The sequence below is a fragment of the Lolium perenne genome, chromosome 1 (genome assembly GCF_019359855.2).
Source record: "Lolium perenne isolate Kyuss_39 chromosome 1, Kyuss_2.0, whole genome shotgun sequence".
Lineage (NCBI taxonomy): Eukaryota > Viridiplantae > Streptophyta > Magnoliopsida > Poales > Poaceae > Lolium > Lolium perenne.
The window spans coordinates 27,427,075-27,437,728 of NC_067244.2; the positions used below are offsets into that span (position 1 = coordinate 27,427,075).

The 10,654-nt window shown below is 42.9% G+C and overlaps 1 pseudogene; it reads left to right on the top strand.

Annotated features, from left to right (window-relative positions):
* The first annotated feature begins 2,812 nt into the window (after positions 1-2,812).
* LOC127344743 (uncharacterized) lies at positions 2,813-10,082 on the top strand (annotated as a pseudogene).
* Positions 10,083-10,654: the final 572 nt, after the last annotated feature.

Here is a 10,654-nt window from a genome sequence, read left to right on the forward strand (position 1 = left end):
CCAGCGCCGAAGCGGAGTACCGGGCTGTTGCTAACGCGGTTGCTGAGGTCTCCTGGCTGTGGCAACTCCTCGTTGAGCTCTCATGTCCTGTCGCCAAAGCCACCGTGGTCTATTGCGACAACGTCTCCGCCGTCTACCTCTCCGCCAACCCGGTCCACCATCGCCGCACCAAGCATATTGAGCTGGACATCCATTTTGTTCGGGAACAGGTGGCCCTTGGACACATTCAAGTTCTTCATGCGCCCACCTCCCAACAATTTGCGGATATCATGACAAAGGGTCTTCCTACGGCATCTTTTGAGGAGTTCCGGTCCAGTCTATGCGTTCGACCAGGCGACGCTTCGACTGCGGGGGGTGTTGAGATACATATCTTGTATATCCGGATGTGTATCCTCTGTAGTTATTGTATAGCGATACATATCTTTGTATTTACTTTTGGGCCCGCCTCCTTCCTTGTATAGTCGAGGACGTGGCCTATATATGTACCGCCATATGCATCCGAGCAATACATCGAGCATTGCATCTCTCTCTACAGTGTTCTTCTCTCTGCATGAAAAAAATGATGTTAGAAAAAAGAAAAACGCCCTGCACTGCAATAAAAAATGATGACCACTTAATGAAACCATCACCTTGCACAACCAAACAAAGCTCTGATCTAGATGTTCTAAGCAGGAAAGTGTGTATAGTCGGTAGGAAACATACTGCCCGCTTCACTTCAAGCTGCAATTCAACAACATTTGTTCTGCATAAATAGATAAAGCATGGAGCTAGAAGGACTCCCAGGAAGAAAAACTAGTAATTCATATTGCACCCAGATTTTGTAAAGAAAAGTGTAGGCATTAAACAGGAAATATAGGGTTGAAGCGCATATCGATTTTCATCAGATCTTAACAACTGCAACTTGTGTACAAGTATCAGATGGACAAGCAAATGATGTTTTGGTAAGAGAAAGGATATCGCGTCGTGTCCTTCTCATTCTTCCTCCCGTCTGGCCTCTCGGACCTCATAACTGCCGGCACCTCGCCCGACCCGTCCCTCTCCAGGACCGGCGCGGCTAGCCGTACGTCACCGTGCTGGCACTCCTCCTTGGCGTCTGCAGGGAGCAACCGCTTCCGGATCCCCAGTTGTAAGCCGATGGTGGTGGCGATCTGGTTTGAGATCATCTGCTTGAGGTCCTGGTCCGCGGCGGCGGTGCACTGGGGTTGGCTCAGTCGGGGAGGGAGGAGGCGATGCTACACAGCACAGAGACGCGGCGTGTTCGACCCAAATGGGCCTCAGTGGGGGCGTTTAAGGCTCAGGGCCCTTTTGTTGTGGCTTTTTTTTGCTTTTTGGCTTGTTGGATCTTTGTTTTTGGCTTCCAAAATCCAAAAGCTGAAAAAAGCACCTATTTAGGTGTTTTTTTTGGCTTTTGCCAAAGCCAAAAAGCCAAAAAAAAGCCACAACAAAAGGGCCCTCAGTTAACCAGACAAGGCCGCTTTCCTTCCAGAATAAATGCACTTAGGGACATGCGGCCCACTGCAGGGTTATCAGCAAATATAATGTTCATCATCAGAAATTAAATTATCAGTGAAGTGGTCCATAGGACTGCTAAAATCCTAGAGTTTAAATGTCAAGTATCCAATGCAGCCAACATAAAAAGGGTATCCAAGGAGTGACACTTTTGGAGCTCCTCCGAGCCGCTAGTCAAGTTCCTCTTCCGCGCCCTCTAGATCTTCCTCAAGGCCTCCTACGCAGCGACCCCTTCCTCCAGCAGCTCGTTCCCCTCGTCCCCTCCAATCTAGATCGAGGGGATTGAACATTGAGAGAGGCGGCGTGCGTGAGTGGTGGCTACGACCTGGGAGGCTGGGAAGCATGAGGGGATCTTGACGAAGCGAGAGTTATTGGTTTTACATTACTTCTTGATCCAAAAAACCTGTCGTGATTTTAGTTTAAATTTATACTAAAACCGTGACAATTCTTTTGGATCGGAGCGAGTAGAAGTATAATAATAAAGGGAGAAAGAAGAAAAGAAAACCTCCTTACCTGGGCCGAGCACTTGAGTTGCTTAGAGCATCCCCACTCGTTGGCGCTCCCCACGCCCAAATCCGGCGAATTTTTCGTCCGGATTGGAGGAAGATTTGGCGTGGGGAGGAGTAGTTTCCCAGTCGTGTGCTCCCCAAGCGGCGTTTCTCGGGGAAAAAGAGGATGGCTCGGGGAATCCGGACGAAAGAGGAGACACGTGGGCGTGGGCGGTTGGTTTAGCTTCGTCCGGAGTCCCCGAGCGCGCCCCGGGGGGCCGGGGATGGCGTGGGCTCGCCGGATGGATGAAGGGTCAAATCCGGACGAAAACGAGGAACCGGGGGCGCGACTGGGCCGAATTTCGCCGTCCGGATGGAAAAAACGTCGCTCGGGGGCCTCGTCGGGGGGACGAGTGGAGATGCTCTTACCCGGTTAGAGCATCCCCACTCGTTGGTGCTCCCCACGCCCAAATCCGGCGAAATTTTCGTCCGGATTGGAGGAAGATTTGGCGTGGGGAGGAGTAGTTTCCCAGTCGTGTGCTCCCCAAGCGGCGTTTCTCGGGGAAAAAGAGGATGGCTCGGGGAATCCGGACGAAAGAGGAGACACGTGGGCGTGGGTGGTTGGTTTAGCTTCATCCGGAGTCCCCGGGAGACCCCCGGGAAACCGAGGATGGCATGGGGAGTCCGGACGAAAATAGGCTCAAATCCGGACCAAAACGAGGAACCGGGGGCCTGACTGGGCCGTTTTTCGCCGTCCGGATGAAAAAAAGTGGCCGTGGGGCTCTGTGGGGAGACGAGTGGAGATGCTCTTACCCCTGACTCCACGGACTCCGTCTCCTTCCTTTCTTCCCTTCTTCTCCTACTGTGGGAGTGTGGGCTGCGGCTCTCGCATTTCGATTTTCGACCGACTCGCTGCTCCATCGCCGCCAGCAATGGAGGCATTGTCCGAGCAGGAGCGGAAGGACGAGCTCTTCGGCGCCGCCTGTGACGGCAACGTCCGCCTCCTCAAGAGTAAGCGACCTCACACTTAGGGTTTGGCGGCCGCCTGTGGTTCCTACTTGACTTGGCTTGTCTTGACTCGGTGTGCGCCAAGAGATGGCGCGGGCGCTCAACTCGGGTGGCCTAAGCGAGGCCGAGTTCTTGGCGGCGATGGTGGACGACGACGGCGACACCCTTCTGCAGATGGCTGCTACCCATGGCCGGACGGACGTCCTGAGGTACCTCGTCGAGGAGCTCCGCCTAGACGTCAACCAGCCCAACAGCATAGGTTCGATTCATTCCCCTTCCGGCTCGATTCTCCATCTCCTCGGTTTTTAACTCTTCTGTGCTGGCTACGGCCTAATTAGGAGTCAGGGTTAGCTCCTCCAGCTCTGAAAGTCGTACATTTTGGCTCCAAAATTGATGCCGTATGCTGTTTGCATCTCCAATCAAGATGTACATATAGCTGAGAAAAAGTTAACATTTGCATCCTACCATGCCTAGAAATTAGTCTATGCACCGTATAAGTTACTATATCGATTTTCTCAGCCAAATAAATATATCTGTGCTGCATATTAGGCGTCTCTTCTATCAGTGCTTGCAGGCAAAATGTTGGCGCCTTGTTTGCTCTTTTCTGCTAACGTGTCACATGCCAAGTCCTTCGGTTCTGCGTCAGGATTAGTGGGAGTTCTGTTTCCGCAATTGGTTCTCATATCATCAAATGAGCAGATGTCATGTCCCTGAATGAACTTTTCTTGTCTTGTTCAAGCTGGGGACTGGACATTGGTTGGTGTGTGGGTTCACTGACCTCATGATTTCTGTTGTTGCTGCTGCAGGTGATACCCCGCTATGCTATTCTGCTTTTGCTGGGAAAGCTGCTGCTACGAAATATCTTCTTGCTCATGGTGCCGATCCGTTGGTTGGTAAAAACTTTTTACCTCTCCATGGTGCTGCATGCCGGTCTCTTCCTCTCTCAGAACCTATATGTTTGGTAACAATACATTTGCCACATATTGGATTGAATACTAAGTCATTTTTGACTCCACATAGCTTAGATATAAGCATCAGGTCCTATAATACCAATGATAGATCTCCAAGGGGGGAAAGAACCAGAGAGGTAGTCTGGAGATGCGATTCTATTCTTTGATGGGCCTTCAACCTTCTTGCTGCCTTTTCCTTCAGTACTCTCTCAGCTTGTGGCCATGGCTACCATGGCCCGATAGCAGACCTCAAACTTACGCTTAGGGTGACCCCTATCTGCAGTCACATCCTGCAATATGTTATTGAAATTCTCTCACTTTCATAGTTGGTTGTGTAAAATTTAGAAATTCCCGTAGAATTCCAATGAGGTAAGCATCCTATTATTCATTGCTTCTCTATTCGTTGATAATCTGGGGACAAGGCTTTTAACACGGGCCCAGAAGTCAGCAGGTGCACCAGTCAAACAATTTATAATACAACCTCTGTTCCATAATAAATGTAGCAGATTTGTCTAGATATGCATGTAACGCGTCTAGATACATGCATTAGCGCAGTAGATCGTTTGGTCCAAGTTCCCACATCGGTTCTGTTTCTCAATTGATTGTTTCCTTAAGATCTGCTTGCAAGCCTTTCTTTATAATAAAAGACTTAGCCCAAGGAGTATAGGAAGCAGGAAACACACCATCGCGACTTCATGTTGTGTAGGTTTTCAAACCTTTGCTTTTGGCATCGTGATAGTAGACTACCATGTCACCTCTATTTGTCAACCTTTTTAGTTCAGCATATCTCGCCATATGTTCCTATGTTGCTCCCATGTATAATGATTTGGATGATGGAAAAAGAAACATCATCAAGTTTTTGGAGAAGAACTTCGAGGTTTGGAATATAGAGACATATTATTTTCAATTCTTTGTTATTGGCAGCGTTGATTGTAAACTTGTACGCTTCAAACTGATGGGTTTTGCTACTCCCAAGGTAATGAAAAATTAAATAGTCTCAGTCCGACCACCTTCATAAACTTGGTTTTAGTTAGGATCAGTGGCAACCGAAGAGCTGTCCATGTTAGAAACACTGAAACCTGCTCCGGAGTTCATTTTTATTGCAGATGTATTGCCAAAGACAACTGCATGCTGGAAAACATTGTGGTCTCATGAATTCCTCTTGGAACTTCCTTTTCCAGGACATTGTGATGTTGTAGAATTGCTGCTTTCAAGGGGATTTGATGTGGATTTAGGTTCTGCTCGTGGCACTCCATTACAGGTAGCTTCCATGAAGAAACAACATGGCACGATGACGATTTTGTTGGAGCACCATGCAAATGTAAGACATCGGTTTCTTGGTTCTCTCACTGGCTGTGCAAAAGAAAAATAGTGTTTTCTTGTGTCTGTTTTGGAATGAATATCCTGTTTCGGACTAGAACACATTGAAAAACCTTCTGGCCTGTGGTACATGCGCTCTATCTGAACTAAATTATGTTGTTTGAAGCAGCAAGTTTGCAACATTGACAGTACTAGGTTCTTTGAAGTTAATTTTTTCTCAGTTTCTTACAAGTGCATGTTATGTATAACTTTCTGTAGACATATTAGTTTTTGTCTCCTTCAGACATGAACAATTGGAAACACTATGAACTGATTATATATATCATTGCATTCCATGAAAGAAAATTTCCATCGGCCCTTTTTCTTTGACAAGTGTAAGAGATTGATTCTTCCACTTTCCACAGGCTAACAATGCCAAAGTATCTCTTACCCCATTACGCTGGGTCATACATGATCCTGTGCCATCTAAATCGTTGCGATGCATGAAGTTACTGATTAAGGTCCGTACTCTTCCATTGGAGATTTCTCAACTGTAGTTTGTACATGCAGTTTCAGTTTATTTGTGTGTACCTATTTTGTGGATGATATATCAAGCACTAATTCAAATTTTCAAATAATTATTCATTTACACAGGCTGGTGCTGATGTGAATTTTGTTGATAGCAATGGTTTCACTACCGTGATATATGCAGCAAAACTTGGGTCACCTGCCCACATGAAGTGCTTACTAGATGCTGGTGCTAACCCGAATATTCCAGATGAAGTGAGTTTTATTGTTGTTCTCTGTTGTAACTTGTAATGACCTACGTTTAATGCATACACTCTGTTTGTTAGTTAGCTGAATATTATTTCTTTATGGTGTTTTTTTAATATCTTGAGAGTATATTGCAGAATGTGACATCTCGTCTGTTAAACTATTAGATCATGAAAATCTCTAGTTTCTTCATAGCCTTGCCAAAGAAACTCAAAATGCTACTTATGTAAGGGTTTCCTTTGCCTCTTTTGGGTTCCTTTAATTCACAGGATAGGAAAAGCATAGTAGTAGGAAACATGTGGGATTGGGATACCCAGTCTACTTGCATCCTATGATAAGAGGAATTCTCTTTGATTGCAGTGAAGGAATGTTCTATGAGGTCTGGCCTAATGCTATTTTCCTTTAAAATTTATATTGCAAGATTCCTATGGGATTAGTTTCTATGAGATATGATTCCATGAATCTAACAGCTTCCCTAGTAAAGTTTCCATAGGATCTCAACCCTACACAAATCCCGTGAAAATTCCATGAATCATAGGAGCCCTGCATGTATATTTTTGTGTTAGTATCACCTTTGTCCTATTCTGTTTTGACAAGTTTATGCAATACAAGAAGCATAGTAGTTGAACTTTGTTTATTACTGTTATAGGACTTAACCTAACCTATGTCTTACAAGTTTAGTTAGGAAGGATGAAAAGACTGTTACATCATTTTCCTTGCATTTTGAATCTCCGTGCATTACATCTTGCTATTTGGTTGAGATTATGATAATCCACCACAACACCAAACTGAGCATCAGACTTTGTTTCCCGATTGTTAATGAGGAATTTTTTTTCCAATATATTTGTATTTATATCGGGAATGATTACTTATAAAGTCAACCATTTCTGCTACTCGTGCAGTTTGGTAGAATGCAAATTGAGTATGCTGCCTATTATGGCAAAAGGGACATGGTTGAAATGTTATTCCCTTCAACTTCTCCTATTTCAACGCTGGCAGAATGGAGTATAGATGGAATTATTTATCATGTGAAATCCTTTGGTTTGAAGCCAATGGTATGAGTTTTCTTCTATGCTCACTTCCATGTATTATCTATCTGTCATTATCATTCTCATGTTCTGTTCTTCTGCACTTTTTCTTAACTTAGATTAGATTTTTTAAATTTATTACAGTTTCCAAACAAAATATGCCAATCATACATTTGGTGCCTTCCATCACTATACTAGCAAACTTTAATCTTCGGGATGACCCTTTGTGTCACTAGTATTCTGCTAGACTGAACAAGTTATCTTGGATGCTATTGTGCCAATTTGTACTTTACTTGTGTTTTTTTTCTAGACATTAGTTTTTAATGAAAACAATTCACTCTCTAGCTGTTCAATATAACACAATTTTTTGTTTTATACGTGTTTGTGATTAATAAGGCTATGGGAGCAGAAACTTTCAAATCTGTATGTTCCATGTCTTGCATGCTATTTCTACATATTCAGTCTAACCAGAACTCTTTTGTGATCAGGATAAACAAAAGTGTGAAATGAGAATAAGAGAACTGAAACAGCAAGCCTCGGAGGCTTTTAAGAGAGAGGAATACATTATAGCGGGACATCTGTAAACTGGTGTAAGTCCTAGGACATATCTTTATTGTGTGAGCGACTGGGAGATTTTTCCATATTTGTAAACATTTAACCTGCACGATCACTATATTTTGTTGACACCTTAGATAGGCTTCATATAATGGTACCTCTTTCTGGCAAAACTTGTGTTGTTAGATACTTCAATTATTTCATTTAAGATATACAAAAAGATAGCCTCTGTTTGGCAGTGAAGTTTTTCAGAACCTAAGTATTTTATAACCAAAGTATTTCCATTCCTAGGCAATAAATAATTCAGTTATGGAAAAAGAGGCCCCATCCTACTTTTCTAATAGTGCAAAATACTACAGTTTTTGCTAATACCATGGTATATAATACTGCAGTTTTTGTTAAAGCCAAACAACACCTCGAAGTATTGAAAACCATATTTTCAGAAACCATAGTATTCTTAGAATACTTAAAAAAACTTTGCTACCAAACACCCTTGGTAATGTTTGATCATCCCTTGGATGACATCTATTATAGCTAGTAAATAGATCCATACCCCTCCATTTCTACTTCCTCTCATCCATAATAAGTGTTGGGGTCTCAATTCAAATTAGCTCAACTTTGAACTAAACTTCCGACAGTTGTTATGGATCGGAGGAGTAATATTTTTTATATTTTGAGCACCAAAATCTCATAATATATACTATATTAGTGAAGATATTTGCGGAGCATTTTTTCTCAACATATCTAATTGTATGGTCAATGAAGATGATTTTTTATGTGCTACTGATTCCATGGTAAATTTCTACAGACTGAACAAATAGAATAATAAAAAATGGTGATATTTCTGATTTGCATACAGAATTTTGCTGCAGTGGTTATACTATTGTTTGTACTTAGTGTTCTTTTTGTTCAGCTAAAAAATATTTTCTTTTTGTTGGTTGAAGGGTGGCCTATGGTATTTTTACCAACATAGTTTTTGCTGATTGGGATGCAAGTTGACCTTCGTGATTATGGTAGCTGCAGAATGTGCCAATTAAAATGTGAACGCTAAAAATTCATGTGAACCGTGAACAGTATCAAATGTCTGCAGGAATTTTGTTTTCGAACCGTGGTTTGATTTTATTTTAAACTACGAAACTTTAACCCTAGATTCAACCCATACAAAAATCTGACTGTTATTAAACCATCCTACCCACTTAGTAATTACGAGGTATTTTAACATTAGCAGTTGTGTTCAGAAGACCGAGGAACAGAGTACTGTTATACACAAGTTTTTACCTCGATATTTATCAACTTGTCCAAAACATTTGCTGGTGGTTTTTGTACAGAAATCTCTATGCCAATTAATATGACATGCCTGAGCGGTATCCTGATCGGTACTCTGTTGTATGTAGTGCTTAAAACTATATGTGATTGGTGTACAGGCAATGGAATTTGAATGTAGTCCAGATGATTATGCAACCCTATTGGCAAATAGGAGTCTCTGCATGCTGCGCATGGGAGAGAACAAAAGAGCTGCTCTCTCTGATGCTACCCAGTGCAGAATGGTGCGACCTTTTTGGCCAAAAGCCTGCTACCGACAAGGGGCAGCTTATATGGCACTGAAGGTGAAAAGAACCCAGTAATTTTTTTTCATGCATCCCTGATCAAGCGATCACAGAACTGATCATCTGCTGATGCCTACCGATAGGAATATGAGAAAGCATCTGACGCTTTTGCTGGTGGCTTGAAGCTTGAACCTACAAACACTGATATTGCGAATGCTTTAAGGTAAGTGGTCCATGTTTTGATGACGTGAAAAGTTTCGTGCTGTCTTTTTTTTTTGTTGATAAAAGGGGTTTTAGCCCCCTGGTTCCATTAAAGCAACCAAGAGTGTGTCAAGTTACAGTACCAGGAATGCATCACAGGGCAAAGGCCACCACTCATTCAACATGAAAACAGAAAGGACCTAAACTAAGCAAGCAGGCTAAGCATTTTTTTTTCCAGGACTTCATGCTGTCTTCTGCTTCATATGTTCAGTAAAAGGACAAACCGTTTCACACATGTATCTACATTGTTCTAGAGTGTATGTGATTCTTTTTCCTCTCTGCGTGGGCAATTGTTTACGTGGAAGATGGCCTCCATCTCCAGACGAGTACCACATGGATACAGTCATCCAAGGTCTATTTGAGTTCGTTTAGCTAGAAGTAGGTTTGATTTCTTCAACTGGAGTATTTTTTTTCAAGATCTTTGTGTTTCATTTCATTGAAAAGGAAGAGTTTGTTTACACGCCTCCTAGGGTGTACCTCCCAGTGTACACATCCTAGGAGTAATTTTTTGTTTACACGCCTCTAGGTACCTAGGAGTAATTTTGCTCAGGGAAAGAGCGCCTAGATTTCATTTCTCTAGTGCATGTGTTTGTTGTGATCAATCTTTCATGGCAAGGAGCTGTACACAAATTTCTGCTAATATGTTGAAAATAATTTGTCTCAGGGAAGCTCGCGAGGCGTTGAAGAATGCTCGTTGCTCTGAAAAGTAATTGACGTAGCTGCATTTCTGCTGACAGTCTTAACTGGAGAAGTAGAGTCTGTTTTGTTGGTCGCAGCCAGGATAACTCTAATGTAAAAACTGCTAGCTAGAATGCATATCTATTGTGCTTTTGTATACATCATTTCGTAATTTAACATGTCAGGGTTCACAGAACTGCAGTATCTTGTTTCTGTGTCAAAAATCCTTACCGTCAACAAAACACTGAGCTGGTTATTGATATGGATGTTAACCATTTGAGGTGTAGCCTAAGATTAAGCAACGGAATGAAACCTACGGGGTTATGCTGAAACTAGATACTGACTCACTGTTTCTGCAGCATGCTTGTGTGCTGTGCGTGTTGTAACATGCTTATCCTTGTGTGGTCTATTTGCCCTTGAATTTTTTTTCGCGAAAACGCAAAAGACTTGCGTTTCGATGCATTGATAGATAAAGAGAGTTAGTTATGTACATGCCCCTCCGAAGAGAGACCAACACCCCGCAGTACAACTCGACCCAAGACCCTAATCTAGGGGAG